General features: G+C 56.2%; 1 protein-coding gene across 2 annotated transcripts in view; it reads left to right on the top strand.

Annotated features, from left to right (window-relative positions):
• FOXC2 (forkhead box C2) overlaps positions 1 to 26639 on the top strand; it is a 48111-nt gene extending 21472 nt beyond the window's left edge. The window contains exons 2-4 of one of the 2 annotated variants that reach the window (XM_079119629.1): positions 6373 to 6412; positions 6528 to 6562; positions 26472 to 26639. The gene's annotated coding sequence lies outside the window, so the exon portion shown is untranslated. Of the gene's footprint in view, positions 1 to 6372; positions 7049 to 26471 lie in introns of those variants that run through there. The other variant, XM_079119628.1, reaches the window with a different exon arrangement.
• Positions 26640 to 26846: the final 207 nt, after the last annotated feature.

The raw sequence follows: 26846 nt of genomic DNA, 5'->3' as shown, positions 1-26846 counted from the left end.
ATCATGTCGTTAGGGGTGAAGGGGTTTCTGCTGCATCCCTTAGAGAAACGAGGGTGCGGGGGCCAGGCCCTCCTTGAGACTGGGAGAGGAGGATGCGTGGACACCCCACGGAGGCGACCGGGTTCCCTCTGCTGTCTCCAGCAGTCCCCAGGACAGGGAGAACCTCCAGGCGGCAGACGCTGTGTTCACAGGTTTCTGGAAGAGCTGGGCCCCCTCCCCTGGCGAGAAGGTGCTCCCTGGACGCTGGCTTGTGGCGCGGGGGATGGGTCAGGAACAGGGTGGGGCAGCGGGGAGTGTGAGAACCAGGACGGCTCCCCCAGCTCCTCAGGAGCAAGTGGTCGCCTTTCCCAGCAACTGAAATTCTCCACGGGCCCCATAATTCATACCGCAGAGCTGCACTTGAAACTGGCCCAGAGAAGCTCACTGCGGATGACCACATGATTATGACGTGTGTGGCTGTGTGTGGCAGAGCCCTGCGGCCGGGAGAGGCTTTCAGGGCGATTGCGAGTCTCGGTCCCCACTCCCAGTTGTCCCCAGGCCGCGGCCTGCCCCTCCAGCGCCCGCTCCCCCTCCCAGGTTTATGACCAACCCTGAGCACTTGAGTCAGTGTCTCTGCTTCCCGGGCCCTTGTTTTCATTAGCAAAGCAATATGTAATAATAGTTGTTAAAATAATTGTATTTCTGTTTTTACATCTGTAAAGATTAAGTTAAACAGTATGAAGCCCATTAAACCATTTCATGACGCGCTGCCGTAAATTGCCCTTCGTTCCCACCGCTACTATTATTCCAGAGTAAACTTCAGAAATCGGGCAGCTGCCACGGAGGGTTATTTATAGCGGCTCATTCATCAATAAAAAAACTTCAAAAGGAATCTGTTACTCTTCTACGGGGAAGCCAAAGAAAACGCACAGGGAGGCGACCCTGCTAAGAAACAAAGGCGAGGGGACCGCAGGACATGGAGCTGAGTAAAATCCCAATTTCTAACAAATACCATGTCGCAGAGAGAGGTTGCTGGCAACGTGAATCCATTTAAACGACTCCATTCCCATTGGATCGTTAAAATAAGCTGTTAAACAGTTGTATTTACGTTGGCTTCAAAGGGCCTGGGCCCCCTCTTTGGGTTTTAAAAATGTAATAGATTTGTGATCCTGACATGGCGAGGCGATTCTTTGCATCCTGAGCAAGCCCCAGGGTGAACTCATCCCTTCGCCTAGCGTGTATGGCTCGCAACTGCAGTTTTCTCGGCTTTCTGTGTGGAGCTGGGTTGGTGAAGGGAGAAGAGCCCAGCGGGGGGAATATCTCACAGATCACTTGAACTACAGTCTTAGTACTGCGCTTTAGAAGCAGGTGTCACGGACTCCATTTTGCAGACAAGAAGACTGAGGTTGAGGGAGGTTTCGTCTGCATCAGACAGGGCGGAAAACATGAGCCCAGTGTGTGACCCCGTCTTGGTGATGCCTTCCAAGTCAGGTCTTGCCGAGAGCAAGACTAGACACAGCTCTGTGCACATTCATGGATGTGTAAAACGGCCCAACGCCAGGCACGCCCCTGCACACACACACCCAGAACTGTGTGCGGAGAAAGAGCGTGGGTCACAGAGGCCGATTTCCTTTGCATTTCTGGGCCTCCGTCGGGATGGTTCTGGTGTGCAGGGAGCTGGCCGCCTGGGAAGCGCGGCGGATGGGCCACGCCGGAAGCCTGGAGTTGTGAGACATTTCCCATTTCTGGAGGAAGAGGCTGGGGTGCCTGGCAGCCTGCTTCCGAGCAGCCACAGTTCCTGGGCAGTGCATGCACGCCGGGAGCCCTGCCAAGCCAGGCAGCCCCTCTTCTGCCACTTGTTTTCCCGGCCCACACTGGGCCAGTTGCTCAAGGTCGCCTGGCCGGATGGTTGGCAGAGCTGTGATTAGATCTCAGAACAGGACTCTGGACACTGCACGGGGACAGGACCCCTTCCTTGTATCCAGCCCATAGAAACCGGAGGCTCTGGGTCGGGTGGGCTCAGGGCTCCGTTCTCCGTGCCAACACGAGTGGAGAGGCCGAGCTGACGTGAAAGCCAGCCTGGCCCTATTTGCCAAACTGTGCACCACCGAGGAGAGGCGCCTCCTGGGTGTGAGGTGGCCCTGGGGCCAGCCCTATCAGGGCTGGCATCTGGCTTTGCTACTGGTTACAAGTCATTCAGCCTCTTGGAGCCTCGGATTTCTCATCCCACAAATGGGACTAATAACACTGAGGCGGTGGGAGGATGAGTGGGATGAGGTCATTCATCCGCAGTGATGGGCACCAAGCACGGCGTGGGCACTCGCAGCCTTCACATGCACAGACTCGTGCCAGCCCTCCAGCCACCCTACTGATGGAAGCCACTATTGCCTGCATTTTACAGATCAGCTGAGGGGGCCCCAGAGAGGCTAGGTCGCTTGCCCAACATCACACAGCTCTGAGCAGTCAAGCTGGGAGCTGGTGCTGAGGTCTGTCTTCTACCACTGTCCACATCCATCTCTTAGCAGCTCCAGTAACTGTGGGTGGAATGACATTACCATCCCAACAGCGCTGATGTGGCAGGCCGAGGACTGGCATTCACCCTGGAGATGTGGTGGGAGTGCATTTATTGGGCCGCTCCGGGGGCATCCTCCACAAGGGTCTGAGCCATGTTCTGGAATGCTTCCCTGGAGGAGTGCAACACACATCTTGAGACGCAGCCTATGTGTGGCCTGGGAATTAGGAACCCTGAAGCCACCACGGGCACTGAGGCTGCTTCTTGTCTTGATGGGTGACCCCGGGAGGTCCCTAACTCTCCAGGCCCAGCTTGCTCACGGGTACTAAGACAGGAGCTGGCCTCAGCGGCAGCCACCATCTGCTCAGCTCCATCGCGCGTGCCTGGCCTCAGAGGGCCTTCCGGAGCCCAGACCTCGATTCTAAAAGGACAGTGCTGGTTCGTCCAGAGCCTGGGGCAGGTCCGACTCCGCGCCCAGGGCGCAGACTGCGCTGTTTTCTTTTGGTGGCAGCAACTTTGGTTCTCCTTGGATGTCCGCAGGGGCTTTGGGGGATGTGCGGTCCAGGCTGGGACCAGAGCAGGGTGGAAACGCTGCCACGTGCCCTCGGGAGCGGGGGTGGCACAGAGACCAGAGCCACTTCCGGCACTTCAGCTGGTGGCTTTGGGCATATCTGGACAGAGGCCTGGGCCTGCTGGATGGAGGGGCGTTCTGGACTTGGTCAGTGGGACCCTTTCCCTCGCCTGGCTAATGGCACTGTGTGAATGCAGCTGCACTTTGGACTCACCAACCATCTCACGCTGTTTTAAAAATGCTTGGGGTTTGATAAAACCGAAAGGATATTTGCCAAGCCCCCTTCCCCTTCATTTTTTAAACCCAGGCAGATTTTAAGGGGGAATTTAATCCATGTGTTTCTAATTCATTTGCTCTTAACTCATCAAAACCTTGTTTCAAAAAAGCTATTTGATGTCCACGGAGCTTTTGGAGTTGGGTTTTAAATCTTTTAAAGTCTTCGCTTCCCTCCTTTGAAATGAGATGTTGCCTTCGCCAAGCATAAGTGAATTCCCAAGACAAAAAAAAGGTTCATGTGCGGTTCACAATTAGAGAGCTGTGAATTCTCAGTGGACGGTGAAATGGGCGAGACCTTCCTGCTTTGAAGGCCTGTCAGGGCGCCCTCCCCTAGACCAGGCCCAGGCCCGCAGCCTTTGCATACAGGAGCATGCTCACTGGCTGCGGGGAGCCGAGCCTAGGAACCCATAGGTAGAGCCCATTCCTCTGCACAGAGAAGGGCAGTCTGCAAGACAACTTTCAGGACCGGTATCCCTGTATTTTAGGGAAATATTGTTTAGGAGGGACTTCTAATTTATTGATAAAATCTGAATTAGTTCAAACTTTTTGTGATGGAAGTTAAAACACATACAAGGGTCGAGAGTGATCAACTCAAAACCAATCTGGACCTCACCTATTTCTAAAATATAAAGAAGAAATTCCTGCATGTTATGCAATGTTCCATAGTGGCTAAATTTCCTTTATTTTCTCATAATTCTTTTCTTTTCTCTTTCCTTTTGCAATTGACTTCTTCCAATTAGAACCTAAACAAGGGTTCTATGTTGTATTTGGTTCATCTAATACATTGTTCCTCTCCTACTTTCTCCTCTACTCTTCTTCCATTTCTTCTCTTTCTCCTTCTTCCTATTCCTCTTTTTCCTTTTATAAAATGATATTTTAATCAGAATTACACATATTAAATAGTATTTATATTTTGATTTCTAAAAATAAGTCTTTAAAAAGACAAATAAAATGAAAACTTAAGGCAACTATTAAGTCCAGGAAAAACAAAAGTTATACAAGAAAGGAAACAGAATGATAGCATGCAACTTGTCTCAGAATGAATATTATTTTTATTTTCATAGGAGGGGAAATGCTATCAATTTTATGGACAATGACAATATCATCCCATTAGGAGGGTGTGGGGAAGAGAGGTGGATCCATGAACTAAACTCTTCACTACAAAAGCCAGTAGTTAATCCCTAAAAGTGATAAATCAAGAAATATATATATCCTAGAATTACTGATATAAATAGTAGAAGAAAGAGCTAGAAGAGTCAAGAGTTGTCTCTGGAGAGTAAGGCATGATGGAAGCAGGTGGGTATCACACCAAGACTAATTTTCTTTTTTAAAGCATGACATGCCTGGGTATGGCATTTCCCCCTGGGCTGGTCAATGAGTGGCCCTTTTGATCTGGAAATGCATGTTATTATGCAGAACATATTCTTGTTTCTTTGGCAATTTCATACCTGTAGCTTTGTTGTTGTTCTTTCTGGAATTCCTATAAGTGGATTATTGGCCCTTTAGACTGTTCTCCAACATTCTAATTTCCTCTCCCCTTATTCTTCTCTTTAGCTACCCCCCTTGTCCCCGATCTAAAGTTTTCTCAAGTTTATATCCAACACTTTCACTGAATTTTTGATTCATGTTGTCATGCTTGTTATTTCCCAGACCTTGATTTCATTCTGGGTGAGTTTTAAAAATAGCTCCCTGAGTACACCACTCTTGTTTGATGGATACTGTAACTTCTCTTCTTTTTTAAGACAGGGTTTGGCACTTTTTCTGTAGAGGTCCAGTCGGTAAATATTTTCAGCTTTGTGAACTGAAGGGTCTCTTTTCTAACTCTGCCACTATGTTGTGCCAGCAGCCTTAGGTAATACATAAGTGAATGCTGTGGCTACTTTCCAATAAGGCCATTCACCAACCCAGCAGTAAGAATTAATGTAAGTTTTGTGTGACACGAAATATTTTTTATCTGTTCCCCATCATCATTCAAAAATGTAAAAACCATTCTTAGCTCACACACCAGCCTGGATTTGGCCCCTGGGCCATAGTTTGCCCAATATCTGCTCTAAAGATAACAGAGTATCTCTGACAGTACTTTGAAACCTCCCATGTGTTTGGTTTGTCTTTGTGAGAATCTGTGTGTGTGTGTGTGCACTCACACACTCGTATCTCTGTATTCCACCTTGGAGTCTTCTTGGTTGTCAGTCATACCAGAAGATCTGGGAGCCTGGGGGAAGTTTGTGTATGGGTGGATTTCTGCACAGGGTGATAGAGGGTTGTGCAAACTTCCACAGGTCCTCTCTGTACACCTAACCAGGTGTACACCTAACCAGATCCTCTGCAGCGGACCTCACTGCCCTCGTGGATACAAGCCCGGCTCCTGGCAAGCTGGAGCAGAGCAGGGAACAAGCAGTGGGGTCCTGTGCTTCAACATGCTGACTTTCTTCAATATGTTTTCAATAATATTGCTCCAGTGCTCTGAGGACCCTGGGCTGGGCTCTTCAGCTTCATATATCCAGAGGAAACATGATTCGAAGGGCTGAGGTAGACAGATGATGTGGGGACTGGGTCTGTGTCCCTTACACATAGCCTCTTCTCAGTTCTGTGTTCCACCCACCTTCCAAACTACCTGGTGCTTCCCTTTGCCAAGTTCTTCCGTGGTTTGCAGGACTACTGTGAACCGTGTGGGGGCTTGAGGCCTGTGGGTCAGCCCTCCTTGGACACTTAGTTTTAGGTGTCTCTTCCAGTGGCTTGTCAGCCTCGCATACTATAGCACCTCTGTACGCTGCAGGGCCTTAGAGGTCTTCTCTTCTCATGGAAAAAGGACCATGGGTTTGTTTTTCCACTTTTTTTGGGGGGAGGGATGATCTTCCAAAGCCAAAGGACAAATATTTTATTCTGCTATCTCAAAAGTGAAGCCCAGACACATTTATTTCAGAAGCCATCTTTGTTCTTTAATGAGGAGGGAGACTGGAACTCCTTGCCGTAAATAAAGGGTGGCCCTGAAACCGACCGCTGGCTGAAGCGGCGTCTGTATGTTGATTTGCAGGTGGTGCAGGACGCCACACCGCGTGTCTTTGAATCACCCGGTGGGAAACCTTTTCCATTCGCTTCCACACCTGCTGATTACATCGAGGAGAGTCTCCGTTGGGTGTCGGCCTGTCTAACTTCGCACTAACACCTGCCAATCTTCTCGTTTCACAGACAGCTCAAGGCCTGGAGCACAGAGCCTTGGGCAGGTAAATGTCGAGCTAGAGGTTAATAACATTGCTTTGCCTTTACTGTGTTTACCTTTAGTTCCATTCTACTTATCAAGAGTCACTGATTTTCCATTTACTGCACTGCTTTGAAGTTTGCTTGAAAATATTAAGGCAATAAAAAGCGTGGGAGGACGTGGGGCGAAATATTAACCGAGTGGTGGCCGCACAGCGGCCCCAGGGCGAGGCCGACCCTCTGCGGACGCCTGGGGTGCGGAGCCGCGCTGGGAGCCTCTGTCCCTATCTCCGTCGTCTAACAGGGCCTGGTCGCAGGCAAGCCTCCTGGCCTCTCCCGGGTCTGGGTGCCTCATCTGGACTGTCCCCACCCGCCGGGCTGCGGTGGAGCCGCAGAGGATGAACGCGCAAGGGCCTCGTAAACGCTAATTGCGGCGGTGACGCAGTGCTCCCCGGCGTGCCGTCTGGCCGCCCCGTCCCTCCTCCTCCCGACGTGGCCCCCGCGCCGTCCAGACCCGCTCAGCACCCCTCTGGGGCTGCGCCCTCGGAAGAAGGCGCGCGGGCCGGCGGCACAGGGCTTCCTCCGCGCGCGGGGCCGCGCCGGTGCCTCCCTCGGGCCGCGTGATTGGCCGTCCTCGGGCACGTGCTCGCGGCGGGCCAATCGGAGCGCAGCTCGGGGTTTTCTCACTGGAGCTGGGCTGCGAATCCGCTTCCCTGGGAAAGGCTGGGCGCGGGGCCGCGCGGTGCTGCAGCCGCCCCGGGGAGGGTGGCGCCGCCCCGGGAGCCGCCCGGTGGGAAAGCCCCTCCTCGCCCGCTCTCCCCTGCCGACCGAGTGTATCAGGAGAGTGTCGTTGGCGCTTTCTCTTTTCTTTTTTTTCTTGGAAGGAAAAAGAACAGGGGTTGTGTGTGTGTGTACGCGCGTGCGCGTGCAAGGCGGACAGCGCGAACCAGCAAGAGGGAAGAGACACGCAAATTAACCAAGCAACCAACGGACCATATCGAAGCAAGGTTGCCAGGACGAAATGGTAGCGAACACGAAAGCCCCCAGCGAGGTTATGAAACTGTGGTGCAGCGTCCCAGACTGTGCCGAGTGGCTAACGTCCAGGACCTGGTATCCACTTGAGGAAGACGCTGAGCACCAAGCAAGGTTAAGGAGCTGGTCCAGGAAGGCTCAGGGCTTTCAGATGCACCAGGAGTAGCCTCTGGGCTCTCACCTCCTGGTTGGACTCTTCCTGCCTCAGCCCCCTAGTCATTTGGTGTTTGAACGATGCCCATTCGTGGGCGCTTCTCAGCGATCTGCTTTTATTCAAGGAGTTGTGCTGCGGGGGCAGGGCCCTTAGCATCTCTGGCTCCTGCACTCCTGCTGTGACGTGGGTGCATATAGGGGCTAAGACTTGTAGCCTACTCGGTGGGGGACCACCCAGCGTGGCTTCTTTCTTTGGCTCAATCATCTTAAACACACTATTCCAGGCAGAGCTCAGGTCTGGTAGCAATTGGAGCAGCAGGTACCTATTGCCCACACTGGGTTCATTCCAGTCATTTTATTGTCTCCCTGGCCCTGGTGGACTTCTGAGTTTGCAGCCCCTGGACCACCGAGTGGTCCCATATACTTTCCAGCCTTGACATTGCCATGGTTGGCTCTTTCTCTTTATGCACACGTCTTGTTTGTGCACACCCTTGTGATCACCACTGGATCATTACGTGGACTCTTCAGTCACCCCAGAAAGCTGCTGTGCCCTTCCCAGTGAGTCCTCTACCTAGAGCTAGCCACTCTTTTGACTTCTGTCCCTGCGGACGAGCTTCCTCTCTCCTGACTGTCCAGAGTGTGCTCATTCACACCCAGCTCTTTCCGCAGCGTTCTCACAGTGAGGCTCCTCTGCGGCAGAGGGGCTTCACCCCTTTTCACGGCACCATAGTATTCCCTGTGTGGGCACACCATGCTTCCTGCGTCCCTCCCACTGCACTGGGGCTGCCCGCAGTTCTGGGTGTGGTGAGAGAAGCCACCATGGCATCTTGCAGGTGCCTTCTGGGAGAAGGCAGACCCTCAGCTCTGTTGGGTACATGTCCAGAGAAGGAGTTGTGGGGTGGTGGGCATGTGCATTCTTAGCCTTGGTGGGTCCTACCAGACAGTGCACTGTGAGGGGGGTGCCATTCCCTCATGTGTCACCCTTCCTGGCTGCCGCAGTGCACACGCACTCTCTTAGATGCAGGCAAGTGCTGCACATGGTGGGTATTCAGCCAGCGCACTGATGTTGGGATTGAACACTGTGCAAACACCCTCTTGTCCCCAGCAGTCTCCTCACTTTCACGGTGACATCCATGGGCTTCTTATAACAGACGTCATCTCCTCTAATCCTGCAGAGCTCCGTGAGGCTGGCTGTGCTGTGCCCACTCGTGGATGAAGAAGCTGAGGCTTGGCACTATAGTTCCCTGCCAGTGTGTTTGCAGGTGGCTGGGCTGGTGCACAGATTGCCTGAGGCTCACGGGCTCTGCTTCTGAGCCCCTGCAATGCCCCGGACCCATCCAGCAACCCATTTCCCAGACACGTCTTCTTGGCATGTTGCTTCAGGAACAAGAGCATTTCTAGACAATTCGGTTTCCCTGGGATGTCTCCAGGGGCTACGGCCTGTTTACAGATGGCCTCTGGGCCTTTTCCTTTACTGGCCTCTATTGACAAATAAATGACTGACTCACCCGGGTAAAAATACACTTCTGGGCTAGAGCCACGCAGAACGATGAGATGTCTGTTGTGTCTGCGCTGGTGGTGCAGCCGCTGCCGGAGGCCAAGGCGGCGACCCGGCTCTAGGATCAATTCAGAGCCACGTCCCCTCGTCCCCTCTTGACTCGCTGCTGCCCCATGTCTCAAGCCTGGTGACAGGCTAAGAAGGCCTGGGGGCAGCTCCCCTCTGGCATTTTGGCAAATGGAGCACTGGATTTGGAGCCGGGAAACTGGTGGCTGCAGCCGGTCTGTCTTTCCCAGCCGAGTGACCTTCTTCCCACCCCCAGGGGGTTAGAAGGAGTGAACCGCGGTGGGTGGGGAACAGGCTGCCCGAGGGACATCCTGGGAAGGCAGCATTGGCCTGCGTGAGCTTGGAGAGGAGGGCTGGTCGGATCAGGAAAGCCTTGAAGGACTGGGGCTGTGACTGCTCGGGGCCCCTGAGCACCTGGCCCTGCGCTGCTGCCGCTGCAGCCTGTGCTCTCTGCAGACATTGCTAATCGAACACAGTGTTCCCCCTGCCGGAGCAGGAAATGGAGTGCAGTCCTGCTCAGGATGTGCCCAGGTAGTCACCACCGTGACGGCAGCCAGCAGGGGCTTTGGAGCCGCTGGCAGCTCCTGCCGGAGCGTGGCCGGCTCTGGAGCCTTCCTGCCTTCACCGAGGGCTCTGCACCCGCTAACACTGGCGCCCCATCCCTTCCTGCCCACAGCCTGGCACCGCCCTGATGCTTTCTGCTGCCATGGGTCTGACCACCTAGCATCTCGGGCAAGTGGGATTCAGACACCTGTCCTAGTGCGACCAGGTCTTCCGCTTAGGGCAGCGTCCTCAGGGCTCTTCCAGATGTAGCAGGCGCGGGGCCCTTTCTTTTAAAGGCTGGCTGACATCCCAAGGACCCATGGATGGGTCCATTTTGCTCCTCTGTGGGTCCGTGGCACTTAGTTTGCACCCATCCCTTGGGTTCTGTGAACAGTGCTTCTGTGAACGTGGTGTGCAAACATCTGTTTGAGTCCCTGTTCGATTCCTTGGCTACATACCCAGAAGCCCGCTGGATCCCTGGCTGGGGTTCAGTCTCTGAACCCCATGGGATAAATCTGATGACGGAATCCAGGGGTGAGACATTGCCTGTGACAGCAGATGTTGCAGGGCAGAAGGAACTTTCCCAACGGCCCTGCAGTCACCAGATATCTGCCAGAGCCCAGCTTGCCTGAGCGGAGCCCGAGGTAAGGGTTTGGGCACCAGGACTCTTTCAGAGGAGGTCCTGGAAGCATCCTGGGGAGGAAGCTTGTAAGGTCGGATGGGATGGAGATGAAAGGTGCATTAATGAGGAGGTGACTGCAGGGGCATCCAGGCTTCCCGGTGTGGGTGAGGGCTAAGCATCAGCAGCTGGGGACGTTCCCAGGCAGTCTCAGGAGCTTGTGGTGGGGCCATTGCTATGGACAGGCAGGGGGAGGCACGTGGGATGGGCAGGGCCCTGGCAGCCTCAGGCCACAAATCCCTGCCCAGCGTTGGAGGCAGCTGTGCTCCACTGCAGCCCAATCGAGGTCAGGGCCCTGCTGCTCCCAGCTCCCTCTCCGGGCCCTGAGTGCAGCTGTCAGGCCTCCTGTGATCCTGAGGGGCAGGACTCACCCTGGGACCTAGGGTCAGCCACAGGAAGGAAAGCCTGCAGACAGGACTCACCAGGACCTGTGCTCTGGCTTCAGCCTCCTGCACGCCGATCCCCGCTCGGCCTCAGACCATCTCTGGTTCCCGCTCAGCAATGGCACAGGTGAGCGAATCCTCCTCCCTCAGGTCATTGTGGAGGGCTCTGCCTGCTCTGTGAAGCCCTGGGGTGCAGTGTGGCTTTGCTCTTGACCTTGGGAGGGACTCCTCGGTGGTGTTTAGTCTCTGCAGATGTCTCTGCCGGGAGACCCAAAGTGGGGACTGAGCCACCCGCTGCGTGCGAGGATTTTGCAACTGTGGTGAGACAGTATTTAACATTTCAGAGACAGAAAGGGCGCTCTGCAAAGCTAAAATTATACGTTCTGCCCCATCCCTAACCTTTGGAATGGCGCCCAGCTTCTGACAGCCCTGGACGCCCTGTAGGGAGGAAATCTTCCCTTGAAGGAAAGCACGCTGCTGTCCTCCCACATGACAGGCACTGCTTTGCGTCTTTTCTTCAGACACCAGGGACGCTCAAATCTGCTACAGTCCATACTCCCCCAAATCAGGGCAGCTCCTGGGCAGCTCCTCTCTCCAGGAGGGCATCCCAGAGAGATGCTCCGGCCTCACCCACGATGATCTGCAAAGGCACAGGGGCCATGTTGCCCCCAGCGAGCCCCTTTCTGTGACCCCCTGACTCCTGTGGAGCCCAGCACGCAGAGAACTTCTATTCCCAGTCTTGGATCCTGAAGCAGGCGGGGGCTGTGGCTCAGTGACAGGGCGCTTGCCCAGTGTGCACGAGACTGTGGGTTCCAGTCCCAGCACTTGGCCCCCACAGAAAGAGGATCACAGGTTGGTGCCGCCATCCAGAGGGCAGAGAGCTGCTGCTGTGGACAGTTAGAGCTGCCTCCCAGCACCGGTCTGTGTGGCCGCCATGGAAACACAGAGGTGGCTGCAGAAACTGACACCTGCCAAGGCCTCACAGGCCCTGTGTCCAGGGAGTGGAGGAGGCCTTCTGCCTGCCAGGCCTTGCTGGGGTTTCTCGTGGGTAGAACGTACAGAACCCTGGAGGCAGGAGTCTGGGAAACAGCTGTCTCTAGCCCTGTGATACGTGGGGAGGAAATAAGTGTCGGCAGCCTCAGACCTCATCCAGGCACGGCTTCTGACACCACGGGGGTGAGCGATGGCCCACGCCACACCCTCAGAGGCCAGAGGAACCACCGTGAGGGGCAGCCCTGCCTCAGGAACGCAGCTGGCACCATTGTTTTGCCAGCTCAGCAGCTGCACTGTCATTTCCTGTGGGGTCCACTCCCCACCCCCAGCACATTGGCCTAAAGGGGGCTCCTTTACTTCTGTGTCTGGAAGGGTCTAGGATCAGACTGGCCAGTCCGATAACAACCTTGCACCCCCTTGACAGTACAGGGGTCAGGGAAGGACACAGGACCCACGCAAGCCCAAGAGCCCCAGTGGCCATGGACTATGGGGGAAGAAGTTTCTGCATTGGGCTAGGTGGCTCAGGGGACAGGATGCAAGCCTGAGCTTCAGGCAGCCACTCTGCCTCCACGAGGGCAGTTTCTGCCTGAGAACGTCAACAGAGAAGGACAGAGCTGGGGAGCAACACCCGGCCCGGGGGCATCGTTCGCGTGCTGGGTCCAGCCATGCGCGAAGCTAATTGTGCTCTTGGTGTTTATGTGAGTCACACACACGTGCAGGCACAGAAAACATGGCTGAGTAGATTTCCTACTTTAACACAGGCAAGTGTCTCTCAAACAAAACCAAACAGCGCATCGCAGAAGGGAAGGGGGATAAAAGCCAGTCCTCTGGACCTGGGAAGATGATGGCCTTTGTTTTGGGCTGTGCGTCGGCTCGGGTGTCCTGGCTCAGGACACAGGTGAGAGTGCCCGTCCGCCTCACTCAGGTGGCCTCTTTACACAGAGATCTTGAGCCAAGGGTAAGCGGAGCAGGGAAGCCCTGAGCGGCCTCTCGGAAAGAGCCTGTGATCGTGTGCAGATGCCTGAGAGCCGTAGGGCCTCCTGCGCTTGGGCTCCTGACTCCGGAGCCTCATCCATCTCAGAGCTCGGGTGTGCTGGGTTGTGCCACAGTAGCATGTGCCTCCTGGGTCTCAGAGACTGCCGGCAACCACGTGCGCTGCTGGCTGATGCCGCAGTCCCAGGTAGGTCCCCCTGCTCTTCGCAGCCCATCCTGGAACTCACAGCAGGGAACATTGTTACTTGGTAGCAAAGGGCAAAGGGCTGGAAGAACCAGGGCTGGTTTGTGAAGTGGCGAATGTTTTTGCCTGTGTTTCGCTGGGCCAACGAAGTCACGTGGCCAAGCTGGACTTAAATGGGACTGAATGTATAATTCCATTGGAGGAAAACCGGAATTTTTGGTGCATAGTGAGTGATGAACACTGTGGGTCTCTGACTGTGTATAGAGTTGATCCCTAGACTCTGATAACAAAGTGACAACATTCTGTGGCCTGTGCATAGTGGACAGAGGTCCGGAGACTTTTCCGTGTGCTCCGTGAGGCCATGGCCTGCTGCAGCTTGCTCTGTGTCCCAGGCATTGGCCCATCCACAAGGCTCAGCAGTACTCCTTGCCTGCAGGTGTTGCTGGCCCAGCTTGAAGATGCAGATGGTGGCAGATGACACCGGTGAGGCAGTAAGTGTGATTCAGAGTCCTTCCTGCCCCTTGGGGCTCCAGGCCATCGGCAGAAACAGCCTTCATCTGGGAAACGCTGCAGCCCCTTTGGATTTCTGCTCCCTGTGATGATCGTGGTGCACGCTGAACCTGGCAAATGTGAATGTGTGACTCACTTCCTGTGTGTGCATTCGCGTGCATGTGCACGGCTGCACGTGTGTGTCTGTGCGTGTGCATGAAGGACTGGGGGAGCTTCAGGTGGTTTCTGTGTGGACACCCATGGGGCCCCACTGCTGACTCCCGACTTGGTGGAACGTGCGTGGCCGTGACATGAAATGTCGCTGTTTTGGATGCATCTTTCTGGCAGGAAGAGGCATGCTGGTTTCAGGCTGTCCTTTCAGAAAGCAAGACCCAGGACCTCCTGAAGTGTGAGCGCGGCCAGGCGGGTGGCCGCACCACCGTCCTGCTGCTTAGGAGGCCGAGGTGGGAGGATCTGGAGCCCACAAGCTCGAGCCCAGACTGGGCCACCGAGTGAGACTGTCAAGGGAGCGTGGGTGAGGGGGGTGCGTGGGAAGTGGCCCTGTGCCCGAGAAGAGAAAGTGACTTTCCAGGGGGGCTCCCACCTCAGGGCCTCCCTCCCCACAGGCTCTGCTCAGCTGTAGGTTCCTACTAGCGCGCGGGGCCCAGGTCAGGGTGCAGCGCCTTCCTGGCATGGGTGGGGCCCTGGAATCCGGCCCTGCAGATGAGCACAGCCCCTGGGCCCTCCACCTCTTCACCTGAACCCAATTCAGGACGGTTCAGGACACACGGGGAGGCCAGTCCTCCCAGCGCTCTCCAAAGCAAACCTTCACTGTGCCTCACGGCTGGCAGAAACTGGGCTCGGGAGAGAAGTTCTGCAACACTCTTCTCTAAAGCCCTGCAAAGATCAGCAGCCAAGTTTCAAAGACAATTTTGGCATTTCAGTCAAAGCAAAATTAATACATGTTTGTAAAGCAAGATCAAGTCTTATGCACGTGCAACAGGATTGATTTTCTTAAATTTTCTTTCAATCCGTAATATTCTTTTAATCTGTAATATGCTAATTATGTTACCTAAACAAGTGACAAGCAGTGTGTCTTAAAGATTCCAGTGGAATGCGACGTGTGATGCTGGGACCCACCCCCGCGCTCAGGAGCAGCGCGTTGGGAGATGGGGGCACATTTCCGTGCTCATCAAGCACAAACTATTTATTTTTATTTCTTTATAATAAAACATGGGAAATGACCTTACTTCCTGTTTTATTACTTCTTTTCGCTCCTGTGATTAAATGCCGGCCCCTTCCCTCCTCAGTGCCGTTAGGGTTTTCTGTTGGATTACAGTTTATTTAACGATCCCCAATTGGTGAACACTTGGTTTGCTTCCAATCATTTGCTCTGACAGATGGTGCTGCAGAGGAAACCCCGTATGGTTATTGGTACATTTATGAGAGGATTTCTTAGGAGAAATTTCTTGAAGAATTTTATGTCAAATAACAGGGACTTCTTCAAAAACCACGTCCTTCACGTGGTGCCTCAACCAGCGGCCTTGTGTGGCTTGCTTCTTCCACACCCGTCCAACCTAGATCCGAGTTGGCACACATCTTCTTCCAGTGCATTCTTGGTGGGGCCTCGTTGGCGTTAGTGCCCTGTCCTTGTTAAATGCAGCAGCAGCCTCTCCATGCTCACTGCCACCCAGTGCTTGCTGAGCCATGCGTTCCGGGCCCTGCTCCTGCCTGCTCTGGCTCTCACGAGGGACCCCAGGCTCAGGGCTGGAGTGCTGCCGAGCCCCCAGCCCTGCCCCACTGCCTCGCTGCTGGTTCTGCAGCCACAGGTCCCTGACGTTTCCCGCTGGCTCCTTCCTAGAACCAGGCCTCCTCCCTGCTTCACTTTGGGGGCAAACGGTCTCCTCTTGAAGTTCTAGAAGGATGAGACCTCAGAGAAGGGCCTTCCTTCCTGGGCCCTGAGGAGGGATCCTTGCCACGTCTTGGTGCCGTGTTGTGGATGCAGAGTCCTGTTTCTGCAGGAGCTGCCCAGCCCCAGCTCGGGGCCGTGCTGCCCCTGCGTGCACATTCCCTGCCCGAGGAGCATCCGCCAGGGCCTGGAGCACCAGTGGCTGGGCCATCCTGGACGCTTTCTTTCTTCCTCCTCTCTTCCTCCTTCTCTCCCCCTCATCCACCCCTCCTTCTTCCTTCCCTCTGTCCCTCTCCAGCTCCTTCCACTCCCTGCAGAACCTGCTCTGGCACCTGCTGTCCAGCTCAGAACACACAACCCTACGAGGCAGCCTGGGGAGAGGAGCAGAGCAGAGGGCTGTGTCTAGAGGGTTGTGACACAGGTGGGCTCTCACCCACGCTGCTCTTCAGCTCAAGGTCACAGGGGCTCATGCGGCAAGGGCCACCATGGGTTCCTCTGTCACGCACAGACACTGGAAGGACAGAATGACATGGTTCAGTTCAGTCTTGGAAGTTGGTGACATTGACAGGAAACAGACCATGGGGAGTCTGCCTGGGTCCAGGTGGAGTGGGTGAGAGGGTCTCGGTTGCTTGTGGCCACTACTGGGCTGTGGCCAGGCTGGGCCTGGTCCCCAAGCTGCTGACGGAATCAGGTGGCACTGCCATGCATCTCCTTCTGTTGGGCACAGCTCAGTGGTGGCCTGGGAGTGGGCTGGGGAGAGGCTGTGGGACGTGCACGTAGACGGGGGCTCAGGAGGAAGTGCCACGTGCAAAGCCGGAGCCTCCCCGTACCTGGGGGCGCTAGGTCGCAGGCGGGTGGACAGGAGGCAGTTAGCTGCAAGCACCCTTCGTGCTGCGTGGGTGGGTTAGCTGGCCGGTGCCTGCTCTCCACCAGGCTCTGTGGAGCCCCAGGAGGATGGAGGATGGAGGCTCCCCAGGAAGGGGCTGCTGGATGGGGCACGGCCTGCACCCTCACCTGCCCTGCCCCTGCTCCATGGGAGTGTCCTTACTCCCACTGAGTCGCACAACAACTTTGGGCTCCGTCTTGGGATCCTGTCTTGATCTGTCTTCAGACTCTGACTCCCAGAATGGAGGCAGCCTTCTGCGCCACCCCTGGGGTGCACATGTGGCTGTTGAGGCTCTTGACGTCACTTCTTGCTTCCATCTAATTTTAACCACTTACATTTGAAGGGCTGCGCGTGGCTGGTGGGCCCTGGACTTGACGGTGAACACCCCCGCCCCGAGTCCAGAGCCTGGCAGACAACAGCCCCCCAGGAACGGGGACCTTATCTGATTTCCCTCTTTCACGCCAATTTGCTTGGTCTTTGAGGTCAGGATGGAAGTGGCCACCCCTCCTCGGCAGGCACAGTTGCGCTCACAGGAGCCCCGCTGGTCTGTATGCTTGCCAGCACACACCTGAGAGTGAGCAGTCATTCTTCAAAATAGACACCCACTTCTTGCTCCAGCGTCCCTGACGGGCATGTCCTTGTTCCCACCCGTGACCTTAGCTCCTCCTCTGTATTATCCCTTCTCCTGCCTGTCTGTCCGTCATCCATCTGTCTCACTCTGCCCATCTGCCCTCTATCTGCCGTTGCTTCACCCAGCCCCCTGTCCACACCTGTCCAGGCTGGGACACAGGAGGACCCACACCCCACGTGGGGCCTTGTAGACTGGCACCTCTGCTCCCCACGACTCGGTGGTGGCACCTCTCATCCTCTGGCTGTGGACAGAACTGGGTGTTTCTCTCCCCGGTCCAGGTTCTTCTACCACCCACACGGTCTCACAGGGGAGGGACCACTCCCCGCCCGAGGACGCGCCTGGCCAGCCCGCAGGCCGTCACGTCTGCCTCCTATCTCTCCATCGCCACTGCGGATGCGCTTGCCGCGCTTGGGAACCCTGAGCTGGCAGCCGCACGATCTGATACGGCTGTCTCGGGAGCTTCAGCACTTTGTCATCCCTGAGGTCCTGGCGCCAATCACTCAGCCCGGGCTGCGCCAGCAGAGCCGTCAGGCCCGGCAGCCGCGCTCCGCGTGCTCGGGCATGGCCAGGCCGCGTCTAGACGACCCAAGTGCCGGGGAAAACACGCGGGCCCAGTGCCGGGGAGGCTGGGAGCCCACGTTGATGGGGCAGCCGCGGGTGCTGCTCTCCGCTGGCTTGCTGTTCCCAAGTGTCCCTTTCCCCTGAGGACTGCGGAGGGGTGGGCCGTTCCTGCTGGAGAGCAGGCCCCACTCACAGCACCGGGTCTTTGCTCTGCTTTCTCAGGTTCCCAGCCTCCCGTCATCCTGCCCACCTCTGCACCCCTGCTTCCTGCAGGCCAGCACGGCTCAGGAGGGCATGGCCACGCCAGCACGCACCTCACCAGCCCAGAAGCCGGGCCGGGGACAGGTGGTGGCTGAGGTCGAGAGGCAGTGCTGGGTGTGGGCACGGCCCACGCATGTGGGGTTGTCACACTGTACCCGTGGGCATGCAGGCTCTTCTGTGCCAGTTGGAACTTTAAACAACGTGTACTAATTTAACAACTTCTGAAAACATTTTTGGGTCCTCTTTTGTGACTTTTGAGTCTATTTTGTCAAGTGCTGGGAAACACTCTTGAGAACGGTTTGGGATTAAGATTTGTTTTAATTTGGACAACCATCTGCATCAAGGATTTCTATCCTTTATATAGTATTTTATTTCCAACTACTTAAAACTACCTTGTCTCACTTTTTGACTTCTAACAAATATTTTGATTTTTTCCATAAAAAGCAGCCTAAATCTTTTGATCCCACACTTGGGATGCTCACAGTCCCCTCGTTGGGCGGACTAGGCGGTGCTTGTCCTCAGAGGCCAGGTGGCAGACGGTGGGGGACACAGAAGACAGGTTTGGCTCCGCCCTCCCGGTTCCTGAGGCCTGAGGAACTGGCAGGGCACAGGCAGGCGGCTGGGTCCCAGAGGCGGTGCTGGCCCCAGACCCGCCACTGCCACGCAAGCCTCCTTCTGGCTCCTGCTGGCCACCGGCAGCTGTGGGGAGGGTCGGGCGTCACGGGTGGGTCTGTTCACCTGGGTGGCGCATCTCGTCTCCTGTCAAGTCACCTGAACGAGACGCTGTTTACAAATGAGCTTGGGAGGCAAGCGGGGTGTGAATTCAGAGCTGCCCGAATGACAGCAGCTGTCCAGGGGTGGTTGGCAGAAACCCGCTCGGCTTGGTCGGCTCCTCCACAGACGCAGAGGCCTCCAGGGAGACTCCGACTCCATGCCTGGGACACTGGCACTGGGCTAAGGCTTCGGTGGTGTGACCGTTACGGTGACGGGGGCGGCGGGCAGTGTCCTAGAGGAGTGTTATGGGACGAGAGCGTTCCAGTCCCTCCTTGGAAGCTCGGGGGGCCTCTTCTGAGCTGGGGGTTCCAGCAGCCTGGCCCCTGTCCCCACGCTCTGGTTGTGCTCTGAGGCAGCTGGGCCTCTTTGATGTCCCTGGAGTCCCAGTCAGGGAACAAATCAAATCACTCGGTGGCTGGCAGCTCCCTGCAGAGCGTCCGCCTTTCCACACTGGACTTTCTGTCCCCTTTCAGGGACCGGGCTCCTCCCTGCACCTTCCACTCCCTTCTCAGAGTCTGCACGGCTGGGACGGAGGCTGGGCCAGAGCCCCCGTCACGGTCTCTGTGACGGGCACCTTTGTGGGGTCTCAGGGCCCTCCTGCCAGGCGACCTCAGTCTGCTGGGACCAGCAGCACCCTGTGTGCGTGGGAGGCAGCTTGGTGCCTCCCCACCAACCCGCGTCCCCGGAGGCTTGGGGATGTCTTCTCCACTCAGGGGCACCGGCTGGGCTGTCAGTGTCCTGCATCCCTTTGGCCCTGGCCAGTCTGTGGGTACCATGCTGAAGTGCCATCACAAGTCTCTGTAAAGCTGCTCAGGTGGGTCAGCACTGAAAGAGTAGCAGCCACCCTGTGCCTTTGACGTGGACACCTTGAGCGTCTGAGCCACTGTCACACCCGGCTAGCCTGGGCGGGTCCCTAGGAATCCCTCAGGGTGAGGACCTGGGCATGAGTCCTTCACCTGACAGGGGTTCTAGTGGACCATTGCCACCTAACAAGCAGCCCGGGATTGCTCACAGATCTGGGATCTGGGCAGGGCTGGGCGGTAAATGTTGTTCATTGTCACCATTATCACCGGGGCATTAAGGGCTGCAGGTGGCTCTGCTTCCACACCCCTGCAGGGCAGCGGGTGTGTTTACACCAGCATCAGAACAGCCAGCGATGGTGAGCTGGGCCCAGACGGCAGCTGTGACGTCAGGTGGAGGTAGGACCTTTCCAGCCTGGGTGATCTGATGGGACCGTCACGTGTGAAGTCTGTCATGCTCCATCATGCGGTGCGTGACTGAACTTGTAAACACTCAACAGCACATAAAACAACAGTGCCGCGTATTGTTTATGGAAACACACATCTGTTGTAAATGGGAACGCTCCGAGAGGAGGCTTATGCCTGGACTTCAGAGGAGCGGCCAACTCTGGGGAAGGCAGCGGGAAGGCAGACGGGGCGGGGGGACCCAGAGGGCCCGGGCTGACTGTGTCCCTTTCCTGCAGCGGCTGCGAGCAGCCAGGTGTGCTGACTCAGGCTAAGTTTGGATGCTTCCGTGCAGGGGTGCCGCTCACACTGTTTTCTCTTCTGAACGTGTGAAATGTCTCAGAACAAAAAGAATAACCAAAACACACGGAAGAGCCTCAGAAGCACAATGCCCAGCCAAACAATGTGAGATCAACAGCACTTACCCTGTGAGCCAGCAGGGCACATTCCAGAACAGGCGATCTGCTCTGGTCATGCCAGAAGTCGCCACTCTGGGGTCAGGATGGCCTGAGGGAAAGTCTGGGGGGACGGAATAGCCCCCCAGGTATGCACGGCTCCCACATGGACAGAAAATTTTCAAGCCACAGATCTAAGATGTTCGTTTCATTTTACATCAATCATAGCCCCCAAACCCAAACAGTCAACGTGGCACATGCAGGGACACATTGGAGGAGGGCTCTTACGGGCTCTGCACCAGGCAGGTTAAGTGGCAGATTAGAGACTGCAGACCGCCCGAGATCCCAGGCTCTCCCTCCTAAGCCACGGTGAAGCAAGGCCGGGATGTGGCTAGAGCCGGCAGAGGAGGGGGAGGAGCGAGCCTGCCCAGGTTCAAGGGCCAGCCTCGGGCCGTCAGCAGCCGCGGGTCACACTAGGGACGCTGGACTTCTCTAAATCAGACCCTAAGTTCTACCACCCTTAGACAGACCTTGGCAAAAAACACTTGGCCTATGTGAAAGCCAATGCTTTTCCTCACTTCAGGGGCACCTGTTGCACTGGTTGGTGGGATGCTAACCCTAACCCTCCCGTGTCCATGCTGAGGAGGGCCAGGCTGGGTGCTCCTTGGTGCTGAGATCACAGGTGTGGGGCAGGGGGATGCAACCTGAGGGACGGTGACCCTGTCGGGGTAGCCGTTCCCACGACTGGCAGCTCTAGGGCACTGCAGAGGAGGCGGGTCAGGACGCTCTCCTCCGCTTGGCGTTCGCTGCCTGTGGGGCAGTGAGCTGGGTCAGCTGGAGCCTGCCCTGGTCTTGCCTCTCACTCACCACCCCGTCTTGGGCAAAGTCCTCCAATCCCCAGAGCACAGGATGGAGGTTTCTGCCTGGCGAGTGAACGCCAGGAAGCCTGGCACTCAAGAGGACAGCAGCTGCTCACCTGAGAAAGTTCTTTTTGTTCTGCCTGGATTTCTAGGGTCTTCGGATGAACAGGACAATAACCCTCGAAAATTCCCTCGTGGGGCCTGGCGGAGCTCAGGACATTCACCCTGAGTCAAGCCGTGTCCCCGGCTCATCACACTGTCCAGGGGTCGCTGAGGCGGCTCTGGGATGAGCGGGGTTTGCTCTTTGGAGATGAGGCTGGGGGCTGCAGGGCCAAACGGTGAGGCCGCCATTGCCCAGGTTCTGGGAGTGCCAGGAAGTCAGATCCCCACGCAGAAATGCCTGGCTGGAGGGATGGGTTTCATTTCTGGTAAGAGGGGAGCGTGCGGTGGGCGGCACTGTTGGCCGCGGCTCCATCGCCCCTGCCAAGCTCCATGCCCATCTGATAAGATGTCCAAAGGCCCAACGGCAACACTAGAAACAGCCAGCGGGTCCCGGACGGAGTGGCTTACCAGGAACAGGGCGGGGTGCTCAGAGCGCGGGGGCGGGAGGCCAGCTCGCCACAGGGTAGGCTCCAGGAACACAGCACCCCTTCCGTCCTCCACCAGCTCGCTTAGCTCCTCCAGGGCTTCGTTCCTCTAAGATTGGCCTTGGATTTCTGCCTGGCATGGCAGGGGGTGCAGCTCGGATCCCTGGCTGCCCAGACCCAGGCTTCCAGGAGCCCCGCCCGGGCCACGTTCCCCATTGGCCGCTTCCGCTTCCACGTGTGGGAGAGCAGTCTGGAAAGCCAATTCTTATTTTTTTTTTATTTTCCATATTTTTTAAAAAGTTTTTTGCCTTTAAAACAGTTTTAGATTTCCAAAAAATAAAACAAAATAAAAAACAAAAGGAGGGAGAGAGACAGGAGGCGTTTCCTGCCCCCAGGTGCCCTTATCATTAATATCTAGTGACTCAATATCCGAGGTCGTCATTAACCCAAGCCCACGCTTCACTCAGATTTCCTCAGCGTCCCCTCTAGCCCTCTTCTGTGCCAGGGCCCACTCGGGCCCCCGTGATGGCCGTCATCTTGTCCCCATGGGCTCCTCCGGGTGACGGCCTCTGACTCCCGGGTCTCTGACCACGGCAGTATCTGGAGGGCTGCTTGGGTGCCCTGCAGGACGTCCCTCAGCCGGGTCTGCTCGTCCTTCCCGTGGCTGGCCGGGCGGTGGGGACTGGAAGGCCCACCATGCAGGGTCCACGCTGTCCCTGTTGGTGCGGGCCTGGGCCCGGCTGGGCTCGCATCTGCAGCTTTCTCCTCTGTAAAGTCCCCGTCCTCGGCTTTCCTGGGCAGCTCTTTGTGGGGAGGTCATTGTGTGGACCGCACTCTGGCAGCCGGGCCTCCAGCTCCACTCCTGGGGTGAAGCATCTGCACCCCTACCTGGGATTCCTCTGCCTGGGGGTCTCCTCTCCCCATTTGTTTGTCGATCATTTATCTACGTCAGCACGGACTCATGCTTAGCGGGGAGGGCTTCTTCTGCCGGGGGCTGCACGCTCCTCGAGCCCCTCACACTGGCTCCTTCCCCTGGCTGCCAAGCTCCTGCCCCACCATCCTTTGTGGCTCTGGAGGCTGGACTCAAAGCCCAGATCCAGTTCTCCCGAGGGGGTGACCTGGGGCCCTTCAGCCCCCCAGCAGGAGTGCCCGCTCCCTTGGCTGGGCAGTGGGGCAGCGCTGCTCTGGCTGAGGAGCTGTGGAGATGTGGGCATCCAGGTGCCGGAATGTGAACAGTGCTTCTCTAAACCAGCACTGTCCAGGACCCTCCAGGACGTGGACGTTCCGTATGGGGCCATCCAATGGCACCGTCACCAACCACCCGCTGAGCCCTTGGAATGTGCCAGAGCCACAGAGGAACAGAGTTTTAAATGTTCCTTACATTTAAATAGATAAATGTTCCCAAATAGCCAACTGCTGCTCTCATGGTGGATGGCACAACCCCCCAGGAGAGAGGCGAGCTTCCTTCCACACCCCAGCAGCCCTCGTCCCCAGAGAGGCCCGAGCCCTGTTGTGTGTGTGTGTGTGTGTGTCCTTTAGAGGAGTCGGCTGGGATTTGGAAGGTGCAGGAGGCTGATGTACAGATCCAGCAACTGAGCAGACCAGGACCTGGGGCCACCTGGGCCTTCCAGTGTGTGGCGTCCTCGGAGGAGATGCGACGGGGCGCTCAGGGCAGGATGGCCGCAGGCTCAGGCTCCATGCTGTTGTCACTAGAACCTTTTGCTCCTGTTTTGTCACTTGTGATTCTGCAAGTGCTGCAAGGCCGTCGTAGGAAAGTTAGAAAACAGCTCTGCTCTTCCGAAGCATGAGAGATGCCACGACCCAGGGAACCCCACCTATGCCCCTGTGCTCTCCAGAGCCACGACTGCGTCCTCACCCTCGGCACACCCGAGTTTCCTGGTCAGTATGCAGCGGGAGTCAGAAGCATTTTCTGAAAAGGGCCGGATGGTCAATGCGTGTGGTGCGAGGAGCCACGGGTGCCCGCCCCAGGGCCCCATCCTTGCAGGTGCTGCCTGGAGGTTGCCACAGGGACGTGCAAATGAACGGCAAGGCTGAGCAACAATACAACTGTATTTTCAAAACCAGGAGGAGGCGGGATTTGTCCCCAGGGCTGGCGTCTGCCAACCCCTTGCTGCCGGGCGTCTAGCTGGCTCGCAGCTCCTCATCCGTCAACAGCCTCCTGCATGATGCTCACTCTCGGAGCTCAATCTTTCATGATTATATCATCAGTTATTCTTTTCGGAGAATTTCCAACAGCAGGATTGTCACCTTAATGGCCATGCCTGTTATCATGCTCTCGTTCACTTCTGAGCTCTGAGTAGGGATGTTTGGCTCAGGGTGGGGCAGGAGGTCTCTCAGAGTCCTCCCAAAGAGTCAGTTGAGAAGCCCGGAGCGACTTCTTGCCCCTCCCAGCACGTGAGCAGCAGCCCTGGAAGCCATCAGGGCTTGTTGCCTCATTTTAGAAAAAAAGCACCATCTGTCTGGTAGGTGACAGCACTCTCCCCAGTTCAGTCAAATGCAATCCACAGAATCTCGGAAGGACCACCTTGGGGGAGCCAGGGCCCCGGGGTGCTCGTCCTTCCCTGTTGACGTCGCTCGGAATGCTGTCGGGAAGCTGTTTGGAGTGAGCAGTGCAGCGGGCGCAGGGCACAGCGCTCGCCTCTGCGAACCGCAGAGGGATGCTTAATTCATGCAGAGGAGACCCAAGCCCTCCGGCCCTGCAGTGCATCAGCTTGCACTGCCCTTGGAAGGAGACAAATGACCCGGCTAATCAGAGGCCCGGGCGTCCTGCTGGTGCGCACCTGGGAGCTGCAGCTGGAGCCGAGCACAGAGCAGGCCTGAGGAGGTCACGCGGGAGGCGCGCTTCTCTCAGGCCGTTCGCCCTTCTGAAAACCACCTGGATGAGGTCTAATCAGTGTACAAAAAGCTGGACACAGCCCACGTGCACGACTTACCGGGTTTGGTACACACCCACGAAACCATCTCTGATCTACGCGCAAAAAACCCGCCCTCCCGAAGCTTCCCCTGCCTTGTTGATTATCCTTGTTGGGTGAGGCGGGTCCTTAGCATGAGAGCTGCCCTTTGGGCAAGTTTTAAGTACAGGGCAGTGCTGGTAGTGACCAGTGCCCTCAGGCCACTGTGACTACTGGGAATATGCCGGAGGGGTGGATTCTTCCAGCAGGAAGTCCCTCTGCATGTGTGTCAGCCGGCACGGAGGTCCCTTTTCCACGACCGGATTGCAGGAGTCGCCTTCAGAGGCCAAACAGCCACCTGGAAAGGCCACCAGTCCTGGCCCCTGTCCCAGCTGAGTTCCCATATGAGCTGGGTGCCGGGTGAGTCCGAGGACCTCCAGGAGGTCCCAGTCTCTGGCCTGGAGAAGCCTCGACTCACCCCTGGAGGTGGTGGGCCACATCCTGGGGCCACGCGGTGGGCACCCGACTCCTCCACTGCAAGTCTCCTGGTGCCCCGCTTCAGGATCTGCTCTGGAAGCACATCACCGAGTCCAGCCTACGCTCAGGGTCCCCTCCTGGTGCGGGGACACACACTTGGATTCTATTACTCTCGACAAAACTGGGGTCCTGTGGGCAAGCAAGCAGGGAACAGGGAGCTTCCTGACCCCATATCCCTCCCCTGAAAATGGGGTGCAGAATCTGCCTGCCTCATGCTAATGAGAGGGTTTACGCTCAATGCTAAGATCCCCTAAAGTCTGAGATAAAGGTTGGGGTTCTCATGAGTGGATAGCAAGTGACCTTTGCCAGGGAGTCCACCCATGTGAAGCAGATGCCGGGGTCCAGTTGGGCACCCCCTGCTGGCTACGAACTGCACTTCCTGGCCTCCCCTGCAGGATGTGGTCATGTGACTGCTTTTAGCCAAAGGGCCAAGGACAGAAGTGATGTCTTCTACTCCTGGATTAACACCCGGACAGGCCCCTGGGGTGGAGAAGTGGGAAGGGTTGGGTGCCGTGTTCTTGCTTTCTGACGGCCAGAGCCTTGGGCAGGGGTCACTTGGGTCTCTGCATCATCGGTGTCACATTAGGATACCTCCAGATGTCCATGGACAGCTCAGATTTTAGTACATCTTGACCCAGGAGGACTTCACCCTACACCCACCTCTGATGGTCTGTGCAGTCCTGAGCATTCCCTGGCACTTCTGGGGCACCAATGCCCAACTCGAGCACGGGGAAAATTCCACGTCTTCTGGGTGTGAGATTCTTTGCACGGTGCTCAAGCTTGTGTCTCCATAAACCCTTGCTTCTTGTTTTGCTATCACTGTCAGGATTATTACCCAAATGTAGAATTAAAAAAAGAGTTGGCAGTCAGGTCAGAGTTCACGGTGTCTCTCTCCCCTCCTCCTAACCTTTTTCTTTTTGTGTATGAGGGGGCTGTTTGTTAAACAAAACTTTAAATTGTAGTCCTAGCAAAACTAGTCTTAAATCTGTGGAATAATTTCCAAATTTGGGACATATGAAGCGATTCAGGGCACAGGAATTAGTCTGCATTCCGGATCCATTAGGGAAATAGCTTGCAGGAACTACTACATCTTGAAACACGTCAAAGAGGAAGGAGAAATCGCTGTTGAATGTCACTGTCAGAAAGAAGTCAGACATTTCTGTCTGATTTCAAGAATGGCTCCTCAAAGAGCCCCAGGAGAGGAGGGGCCAGAAATAGCAGGCCCCCTCAAACCACCATGAACTCTTCCTGACTCAGAGACCTCCCACCCAATCCCAGGGGGCTGGGTGATTCAGTGGAGATTAAAGGCACACTAACCAGAGAAACCAAGTTCGCTTAGGTTACCATTTCCATTTTTCTGTCAAGCTCATGTGGATTTCCCTGAAGAAGACAGAACACTTTCTCTCAGCCAAAGGACCCCGAAGGACCAGAGGCCTCGAGCAGAGATTAAAAGGAGAAGCAAGATTGGCTGCTCGGGTCAGCGAAGCCCGTGCCTGGCCGCCAGGCCCACGCCACAGGCAAGACCCTCTGGCCGGCAAGTCAACGCGAGAGGAGTCACGCGTTTGGTTAAGCGTTTCCTGGGTCACCCGGACATTCTCTCCTTGACATTTCCACGTCTTTTCCTGACCAGATACCCCTAGAACAGCCTGGCACTCCCAGGAAGCCTTTGAAACGCCACCCGCCCTTTCATCCCGCGGACTTCCTCCCCTGGAGCCACTCAATCTCTGCTCAGCAGTCCCC

Source organism: Sciurus vulgaris (assembly GCF_902686455.1).
Source record: "Sciurus vulgaris genome assembly, chromosome: 17".
Taxonomy (NCBI): Eukaryota; Metazoa; Chordata; class Mammalia; order Rodentia; family Sciuridae; genus Sciurus; species Sciurus vulgaris.
The sequence above is the reverse complement of the archived record's forward strand: the minus strand, read 5'-3'. Positions and strand labels throughout refer to the sequence as shown.